Here is an 11,116-nt window from a genome sequence, read left to right as displayed (position 1 = left end):
AAAAAAAAAAAAAAGCAACAAAGTCAGTAAAGGATTGCTAGAAAATGCTGCCGCTTTCTTTTCATGACTCAGATACCTCCAGCCCAAAGCTAGGGGAGGGTGTTTCAGGGAAAATGATCCTATTTCCCTCAGGTAGGAATGTTTGTCACACTCATGTCTTCAAGGGGCTCTACCTTTTTACTGAGAATGTTAATTTAAACAATATAACACCAGCTGATAACAAAACTAGGAAAGGTTGTCCTACTCCAATTTCTGACTCTTCCTTCTTTTCCTTCTCATAAATCTAGTTCCAACATGGATGCCTACCTATGCAAATCCAGGATATTTTTTGCTTGTTTTCATTGGGGACTGGAAAATTATCCCATAGTATAGAAGAAAGAATACTAGCAAAAAGCATCGAGTGCATCTCTAAACATACATCAAACAAACGTGGACACAGAGTGTCTCCTGATAATGAAAGTAATAGAAGTTACAACAAAACTAACATCTACCTTCAAGACAGACATAAGGCAGTATTACACCCAAACCTTTTTACGAGTGTTTGTTGAAGTACATTATTGGAATATGAGCGGGAAAAGAGGCATAGGGATATAGAGATGGAAGAACTTCTTTAGAAGAACATGAGATACCAGGTAGGTCTCTCATTTGTCAAAACACTTCAGCCATTGAAGACTGTCACTCTGCCATAGTCTGTCCTGTTCTTCCACATCCCTGAGACTTCCACAGAATGCTGCTCCTCCTTCTACATTCATTTTAGACAAGTTTTTACATCTCAAAAGGAAGGTAGGTCAGTTCCAGACCTCTCTTTCTGGGAGATGACTAGGTAATACTACCCACAACACAGTGGAATTTGGCCTGAGGGCCTGATTTACAAAGATGATCTTAATTTTTTATCTCCTTCCTTCCTTTGAGTAAACTTCCTTTACATGGCTTGTCTTGCACAGAGAAGGAGGGGATGTTTTCTGTGAACTCTGCTACTGAAGATGAGTTCATAAATATCAAAGAAGAAAGAAATGCAGATGAATGGCACCAACAGTGAAATTGCTGAAGCAAGGAAGAGAAACAGGAAAAGAAGGAGAAATGCTTGGGAGGATCATTTAAAAGCTGTAAAATAAAACTATTTGTTTTGCAGGAATGGGAACATCTGAAATGAGAAAGCAATTTGCAGGCTATTTGGTCTCAAAGCTCCAACATGATCAAGTATGCCTAGAGAAAAAAAAAAAAAAAAGATCAGGATCTTCTCAGGTTGTTTAAGATCCTCTTTTCCTGGTTTCCCACCTCACTGCAGAAATAGCTGAGGAACTCACAATTTTGTATTTTCCTTCAAGTGTTTAAATGGCACCCCAAAACAGTCAACCACTGTGTCTCAGACTCATGGGTCACTTTCCTCACACTTACCCAGCACTTCTGCAAATTGAAAATTGCAGCTGCGAAACAAAACTCTCTCCACCCTCCTCAACATAATGCTTTGGTTTTGCATGTTAAGGTCTCCCTTTTCCTTGCTACTTTCCTTTCACTGCTGTTTAGTATCCACTGGCTTATACAGCAGAAACAAATGCAAGTCACCACTGCAATAGGAAAGATTGCCATTCTCAAAACAGGCAGCAAGTGCATCTCAGTCAAGAGACAGTGCATTTATTTCACAGATGGACATCGAAATACAGACAGAAAGCAGTTAAGCTTTCTGAGAGTACTCTAGTACTGAGAGTACTGAGTACTGAGAGTACTCCAGCCCCACTGGAATTGTTAGATGCTGTTATTGAACATCAGAACATTGTCAGAACTAAGCAAAATGTGATTAATTTAAATGTCCTAACACTAAAAACAATCCCCCTTTTTTCCTGGTTACAGACATATAACAGTGAAGGTCTCTTAGATGTTACCACACTTTTTCCATCAAGATAACTGCAGTTTCACCAGCAGTTGCCAGTGCTTTCACTGTTGACAACTACTATGACTTGACAGTGATTCCATAGTCTATTTATAGGACCTGAAAGATTGGTTTGATTTTGTTTGATGGTTTTGATTGTCTGGTGGGTTTGGATGGGATTTTTTTGGTGCAGGTTTTATTTCGATTTTGGTTTTTTGGTTTTGTTTTTGTACAAGGTTTGTGCTGTTATAAATATCTCTGGAAATTGATCCCAGTAATTCTTCTTCCCTATCACACATTGAGTACAAGGCTTGGGCAACCACCTGCTGTTTCACAGCCTTACTGACATCCAGTTTCCACACTGTATTTCAGTTCCTAGAATCTTCTTTGACCTTACCCTACCAGACATGTGAAACAATCTGTATCTTAGGGAATCTGTGAAGACATCAGAGGATGTGTTCCAAGTGAAACAGTCTATTTCCAATCTCTTCAGCTTTATATATTTCAAAACCAGATTTGATAGACAATTTCTGGACTTCAGTTGCATTATGGGACTGCCTTAATGACACAAAGTATCCTGGATATAGTAGGACTGTGAAAGTATAAGTTGACAACGTAAAGCTGATTTTCAAAGGGACAGCAGTTTTGGAAGAACTGAAGGTTTCAGAGTTTCTTAAAATGGGAATGACCTTAAACCATTCTACAGAGCATTGTGCTGATAATCTGTTAAACCTGAGAGAATGTATTGTAATAGAACCTAAAATAATAGAATGAAAAAGCTGGAAAACAAACGCAAGCATTATCTTGTTCTAAGCTAGAGCAACACATACTTGGATATAATTTTATCAGGACGAGATGTATATGACATCAGCTCAAATGTAAAACGTCCCATCACTTCAATAGACATAACTATTGAATTAAAACAAATAAATAAAGTATTTGCAGGTATATATTTATGGCATCTTTAAAAATATACTCTGAAAATAGTTTGAAGTAAAATCCATTCAAGTTGCACCTGGTCACATGCATCATTCTTTTAATGAGACATATTTTCTTCAATCTGTGTTGCTACCAAAAACCATTGCTAAAAAATAAAGACATACAGCAAAAAGAAAAATTCTTTTTAGTCATTTGGTAATCAGCTAACACCATGAGGCATGAATATAGACTAACCTGATCTAGGAGTTAAAGCTAAAAATTTTATGGGTGATCATAAAGTTAGCTGGCGTTTTTCAAAAGTTCAGCTTCACTGTTTGATTCTGACCTCCAGCATAATCAAAGTGCTTTGTGAGGAAATATTTCATTTCATTTGCTTGAAATTTACCCATGATTATCCTTATGTGACCTCACGTCCTTTAATTATGGAAGATTGTAAAAAGTCTGGAACTGGTTAGGTTCCCTTATATAGCCTTTATATCTCCAGTGTTTCAATTAAAGCTATGTTAGACTGTTTCTAATACCAGGAAATCTTAAATTTTGCAAAATGTCAGGATGCAGTTTAATTGTCATATATCAACATGACTCATTTTCCAAAATCCTGCATTTTTACATGATGAGAATTAATGCTAGACTTCAGTGTCAGGTAAAAACTTATTTGATTTTAAGATTTTCTTCCTTGGAAGCATTGTTTGAATCAGACTCCCACTGATTTCAGCAAGAGTCTGGTCTTACTTTGTATGATTCAATAAAGTAACAGTTTACAAATATCTCCTTTTTTGAAGAAGCACTTACTGAATGAGACACTGGAAATGGAAAAATCAGAGAGTACTCCAGTCCCAGAGGCAGGATATTCATGTAGAGTCACACATCGGTGTTAGGTTTAGGGATGCCCTGAACTTAAATTCGCCTGGTTCAGATTTGCTCAAATCATTGGGAAATGAATGCACTGCAGTTTCCTGCTGGCATGTCAACAGCAAATCTCAGGTATGCCACTCTTAAAAAACACCTATTGCAGTCTTGATCTTAGTCCCACCAAAAGCAAACTAAATTGAGCACCCACCTTTTTAAGTTTCGTGGTCTGTACAGGAGAAATCTAAACAAGGGGTATTACTGTGGGAACAAGCTAAGCCAGTAGAAGCTGCATTCAGTTAATTAGGATCAAAAAGGACTATTTTGACCTTGACTGGTATTTTGATAAAGAGAGCTCTGTGTTCTTAAAGCAAACACCACTTTGAACAGTCTACATGGTAGTGTGTGTTAGTGTCCTTCGGCAGAACACAGCCACCACATGATGTGAGGTGAATTTGTGGGATCAAGACACTGTTTTAGGATGGTCTTGGGAATTTCAGTTAACTAACAGACAAACACCAGGTGCTGTTTACAAGAGAAAGTAAATAAAAGGGGCATGCCGGAAAGACTGGTGGAAAATTCCGAAATCAAACTCTTATGTGGTTGGAGCCCCATTTCTTTCAACACCCATATTCGTTATATATTAGCTTGAAGATAAAGGTGATTTTGGACCTCATTTAGGGTTGGCATAGCCCCAAAAGAAGAAAAATAATTTGATTGGTAACTTTTACTAGAAAAGACTTCACTCTCGCATTGGAGAGAGTGGCATATCAAAGTCAAAAACACAACAAAGTTTCTGGAGAGAAAAAAGCACTAAAAGCACCCTACAAACAAACTCTACTGCTATATACCTATCAAAAACGAGCAGAAGACGTACTCCGTGTAGAGTCTAATAAGCAAAATTTAACACAAACAGTACCAGCATAACATCCCATCCCTTCCAATTGTAATTGATTCCTGTTTTAATCACCTGTTCAGTTCTACATATCTGTCCTCACGATTATATTCCAGCTTTCAAGCAAGAGATGCATGACTGAAGAAATACACGTCAGAAATAACATCTTCTTGAGACTTCCTTGAAGTGCCTTAAATAATAATTTTCAGTGTTTTAAAAATAGAATGACTGAAGGAGTTGGGGAAAAAGATTAAGACAAAGGGCAACACTGAGGCAGGGAAAACCATATATCAAATTATGTGCTCATTTCCCCAGGGTGGTCACACATATGTACCAGGATTTAACTGATCCCATATTGTTAACCCAGACAAGCTGCAGCCTCTATGGAGCCTGCCACTATGTTCCCTTAACTTTTTTCTGCACTCAGACAAATTTTCTGAAGGTTTCTCAGATGGAACATTCTCATGCCTTCTACCTACCTTCTGTGACACCCAATTAAAGTGCAGTTGAGTGGAAAAAGCCTAAGACAATTCCATAATGCAATAGGATAATAAGGAAACATCAGTTCCTGTGCAAAATGGGCTTCTACTTAATGACACATCAAAAGACTTTTACAGAAATGTAGTTGTTGGAATAAAAATTTACTGCTTTTTCAGGACTAAAAATACTCAGAGATTTTTTATTCCATTGAAAGAAATTCACTCCAGATGTGCAGAAACATTTAGTAAGGATTTTACTCAGTTATGAAAGCTGAGAATGTTACTTTCCAATCAAGAGTTCTTCAATATTAGGAAGATTTTTTTCAATCTAGACTATATAATATCAGTTCTGAACACAAACATTTTTAGCGCAGCCTAGAGGTTGCTTCAAGCTATACTGGTTGACAAGAAAATAATAACCTCATGTGGGAGAGAAAGAGACATCAGGAAAACTTGTCATCATAGTCACTCTTAATTTCTTAATACCCATTCAGAGTGGCTCTAGGTGTATCAAGGATATCACATGTGTATAAAAGAAAGTGACACAGAATAAATCCACACCCTGAGACATACAGCCATGTAACAAAATGGTAGTCATCTTGAAAAGGAGGGATTTGAGCCAGGGAGTAGTTTTCGTTTCCTTGTGGAATTTGGTTTGGTATCTCAAATATCATCTAGCTATATCTGTATAGCTGTGGATATACATGTATATATATGTAACTGTGGACAGAAAAAGAAGCTGAACTAAAAATGTATCACATTTAATTCTCTACAATATTGAAGCCTAAAAGATAGTTTCTGTAGATTCCTTTTAAGAAAAACAGTGATTATTGAATTTTTTTCTATTTGACAGTCTCTGGAAATATATACAAAATTATTATCATCAATAGCATCTAGTGAAGAGTAAACTTAAAGACTTGGTTATATGCCAACAGACAGCTGGAAGATGGATGTGTTTAGGGACAATAGCATTTCACAGACAAAATTATCAGGTCAGCCTAGATATCATCTTAATTATTTTAAGCTATTAAGCAAATATGTATGTCATCCAATAACACTGAGTCTATAATTTCAGAGGCAAAGACACTTCTAGTCCATTTGTTTTAAAGTAGGTTTAAGGACTGCTGGTGAACTGCTTGGCTTGCCAGGGGAAAGCTCAAATCCTATTGAACTTCCCCTAATTCCATGGTCTACACTATCTGTGGGGCGGGGATTTGCAGGGAGCATGGAAACAGCCTGGGTGGGAAGTTGTGACCTTAAAGGGTTGTAAGACAGAAATCTGTTTTCACCTCCTCTCAGTTTAATCACCAGTCAGCTTAGTCTGGAGGGTTCCTTATGTATTTCAGAAATTGCCTGCCTTCCTTTCTCAAAGTTTCCTGATGAACATGACCTACAGAGTCATGTTCAAGTCATGTGTATTTTTGTCCCTCAGCCCAAGTGTCCATATTCATGCAGGAATGAAAGCAGGGAGAAAATCCACAGTCTTAAATTGAGGGAAAAAAAACCCCCAGCAATAAAATAGAAAAAAAAATAAAGGAAACAAACAAAATAACCCAAACAACCACAACAAAACCAGCCAGAAGCCATTTTTTAAACACCTATGAAGGTCCTACATTCCTTTGATTTTTAAGACCTGCTAAGAAATATTTTTGGGCATATTTCTCAAGGACCAGCTCAGAGAGGAGACATGTTTAAACAAAATCTATTAGCGAACAATAATTCATGCTATCTATCATATTGTACCATTCATTCATGCATCATCTAACAAGATGACATTTAATACAAAATAAGAATGATGAAGGTCACAGGAATTTGCACAATTTATTATTGGTGTCAAGCTAGATTAGTTTTGCCAGTGCTTGACTAAAATTTGCCTAGGATGACTGTCTCTGAGTAAAAGATTATTATCCAGTGGATATTTTCCTCTCATTCTCGGTCTGAAACTGAAAACTGAACTGATGTAGGGAGCTCTCTGAATCTCACTGGAAGAGGGTTATTCACATCTTATGTTATGTTTCTGTCTCTGCTTTCACTTACTTTTCCATGTCCCTCCAGTCATTCTTCCAATAAACCACCCAGGGACTACAAGAAGATGCAGAAGTAGTGCTATTCTATCGGGAAACTGATAGAGAAAAACCCTTGGGAGACAAGGTGGGTAAAAGAACCCATGGTATGCATGAGCAATGCGTTTTTTAAGGGTACCTTTGAGAGATGACCTAAATAATAATCTGCAGGAATGAATGGCCCTTTGAACACAAGTCAAAAATGATCCAACTTAATTAACCCATCTGATAGTTTTGGGATTTGCTCTTGAAGATGCTAAACCATTGTAGTTCTTTGGTCATGGCAAATATGAAGTTGTAACAAATCCCTGTCTTCATCGAAAACCAACCCAAAGCAATCACTAACATAGGTATAAGTGCAAAAATTGTTCAGTACTTTTTGGAAATCCAGTCAGGGTTATTTCCTCTAAGATTCTTGCTACAGATTTGGGGGGTGGGGGGGTGGGAGGGGGTGTTAAAATTCCTTTTCAAAATATCATGTCTCTACTCCTGTGAATCATTCAGACACCGCCCTTGTCCACCTTTAATGAGGTCATCAGAGTTACATCAGGGTTAATTAACCCAAGAGGTGCAAAACTATAGAGTGGATTAAACAGGATGTCTGATAAGCCCTGGATATGAGAATGAATAATATTCAAACGTGACAAGCACTTATCATTCCCATAGCATTCTTGTACACATTGGTTATTCTAGATCCCCGTTCCTCTTTATATGACAAAATTTATCCAAGAGACTTGACTTCAATTTCTCCTTCATTTGGAATCATATAAACATCATTTATATCATTCAGTGTTTAGTGCAGGGTTAAACTATACCTCTGGGTAACAAACAAATCTAGACTGAGTTTCCATGGATTCATCACGAAAAAAAGTAATGTCTTTGAAGAGCAAAGTTAAAAAAACAACACTACAAAAAGCCCTTTGGTCTGAGTAATTTCAAGTCCTAATGTAACATTCTTGCCTATGAAAATTAATGCTGTAAAAGCCCTAGAGAGGAAACCTGTAGAAAAACTCATCCATCACTACAGCTAAAACTGGGAAGGGCTTTTGCACTTAAACTTTTTTGGTTTTTTTTAAGAAAACTTTTTTCAAGACAACAAGACTTTCTTCCAGCTGAAATTATTCAGATAGATAAAAAAAAGAAAATTAAAAAAAGAAAAATCTAAATTTTCAGCTGAATCGATCCCTCAGTTTAGTTTTCTAGGTAATCATATGAATATTAGGTTCACAACAAGAAGTGTGAAAGGAACAAGTGACCAGGCATCCTTTCGTGACGTTTTGACAGTTCAGGGTTAGGTGCTTCAGCCACTCAAGGTCTGTATTGCTGTACAGGGAACAAGCACTCCCATAAAGTTTCTTGCAACTGATAGAGTTAAGGATTAATTAGTTTTTAAAAGATCTTATTTCCATATGGTCAAAATTCTTCAGAAATAATAAGACTTAATAAAATTTTTAGAGCAGTGCCAGCCTCAAGCATCTTCCTTGCTCAACTCTACGAAACTTAAAAAAAAAAAAAACAATCAAACCCACCACCTTAAAAGTCATTATATGTTTAAGATACTTAAAGCTTCCACTGAGTGATTTTACAATGTACAACACAAAATATGTACGTTGAATGCAGTAACGAGCTGCAATGCGAAAGCCTTTGCTTTTGCGGTTCAAAGGCAAAATGAGCAAACCCCATGCAATTTTTAGACTTTTGTTTATTTTATTTTTTTAACACTTCTTGTGTTCTCAGAAGTGACAGCAATGCCTAATACCAAGCTTTACCTATACATCACAACAAACCTTGATTGCTTCTAAGTTTGCCATACATAAATGCTTGGGCTGCAATTTCCCAGCCTTTGTCTCTACCCCAGGCAAAACATACTGAGAAAGCTTCAGTGAAGACATTTCTGTAATTTCCAAGAACAAACATACAATATAAAAAGATATAAGGTTTTATTACGGTGATACAAAACTACCTGGCATTGATCCTTCAAGAAATTTTAGTACCTTCATGCTTTAGGGAGAGGATTTGATGCCTTGTAACTGCACTGAGTCTGCTTCTGCTGTTCACAGCTTTGATATAGAGAGACTTCAGGCACTCAGCAGCCCTAAGGGGTGCCCCCTAGAAATAATGGGTTTAAGAAGATAAGGGAATTAAGCAGACATGGACTTACTGTACCCATGAAGCAGCAATATGCTATTCATATACCATCATAGTACCAGGACTTGTCTGCTCTGTGCCATACTTTGGCATATCTCTGGATCCAGAGAAGTCACAGAGATGCTGGGGATGTGCAGTGCCAGTCAATGATTCAGCAGGAAAGGTCGATGATCCATAAGCAGTAGATCCCACAGCACAATGCAAGCTGCCCCAGACTCAGACACAGCCTTTGTCACCTGTCTTTAGTTTGTTACTGAACAGTGTCCCATGGCTCAAGCACCCTCTCATGCCCTGCTCATGGTTGTCATGACCACATAGATGATTAAGCTCTTATTTTATCCAGCAATTTAAACTAGGACTATTTCATGACCTCAAAACTTTTTAAGAGCCTCTATTTCTACTAGAGAGGGGTTTTGTGCAATTATTTCCCTTTGATAATGGCATCAGAGAACATCCACTTCCACTCTTTTGGCTTCAAGGGAAATCTTTGTCATCATTTCCAGCCAATATCTGAGCTTGTGGTCCAAATTCAAAGAAAGATAGTGGAAATTTATTCATTTATTCCAGAAAATTCTGGATTAGGTCATGAAATCAAGGCCACTCATGAAGCCAAACAAGCTGTGTAAGGCAAGCATGATTCTTTGGTGCCTGAGGACCTGGGTGACATGGGCATTTGTTCAGTGTAATGGATTGTCCGAGTCCTCTTCCACTACCTTCCCTAAAAGTCAGTGTATATTTGGAGGAAGGGCCTAGGGGGGATTAAGACCCACTGCTAAGCGTCCCAGCAGTTTCTCAGACACAGCTTCTATGTCTCAAGCAGTCATCCTTTTGCATGATATTTCCTTACCTGCACATCATCTCACAGAAAGCAAGGCTGTTGCTTCAGAAAAAAAGCCAGTCCTCAGGCACTAACAGATGTAATTCAGCTGCAGCAGTTTCATACAAGTTATCTGACCTCACACAGACAAGCACAAGGAGCCCTCCCATTATCTTTCCTCATGTTTGCTCCATGGGCAGTAGCTGACAGCAGAACAGTGCTAATCTATTGACGGAAGAAGAGAGAAGAAGGAATAAGGTCTTAAAACGATCATAGTTGGTTTTGCAGAAATGGTCTGGCAATAGCTGTTCAGGGCACTATTCATACAGACCACAGCTGGGCTTCAGTGTCAGAACTTTGGGAAGTGATGTGGCTTTCTCTATCCATAAGGTAAAATAGATAATTTCAGCAATGTCTGAATTTTCCTTACTCCAGCTTGGGATGTTTCTCTCCATGGATGTGATTTAATAAGGTTCCTTTTCCCTGCTCAAATTCACAGGAGAGGAAATCTGGGATGTCATCCCTGAATATCATTTCATGGGCTTATTTGGATCTTAACCATTAATAAACACGTACAGCTATGATTTCATTCTCGTACAAAGACCAATGTATTCTAAAGCAGCTGTAAGCAAGAAAGAGGAAAAGTAGGGTGAAAGTCTTTAATCCAGACTACCTTTGATGAAGGGATCAGCCATATCAGCTAAGCTGAGGAAGGAAGAAACTAGTGTGAGAAAAAGCCTAGGCCATTTTTTATCCTGAGGTGTGAAGGACTGGGGACACAATCTCAACTTGAATTAAGAGCTTGTTTCCACAGGAGTCCTGGGCTGTATGCCTGCTTCTTACTCATGTCTGAAAGCAAAGTCACAGTCTACCCTCAAGGAAGAGAGTGCTGCACAGCAGAAACAGGTCAGCAGTGATGGGTTACAAATACTAGGCAAAACCAGGGGTAGAATCCCTTTCCTTACTATACCAGAATCATACACAGAAAACTTCTTTTCATAGTTTTCATAATGAAAAGAAATGTCACTTCTGAACATGAAAAAAAAGATGGGAATC

Source organism: Empidonax traillii, unplaced genomic scaffold, assembly GCF_003031625.1.
Source record: "Empidonax traillii isolate 1590-97213 ecotype Southwest subspecies unplaced genomic scaffold, ASM303162v1 scaffold5:size3517227, whole genome shotgun sequence".
Taxonomy (NCBI): Eukaryota; Metazoa; Chordata; class Aves; order Passeriformes; family Tyrannidae; genus Empidonax; species Empidonax traillii.
The sequence above is the reverse complement of the archived record's forward strand: the minus strand, read 5'-3'. Positions refer to the sequence as shown.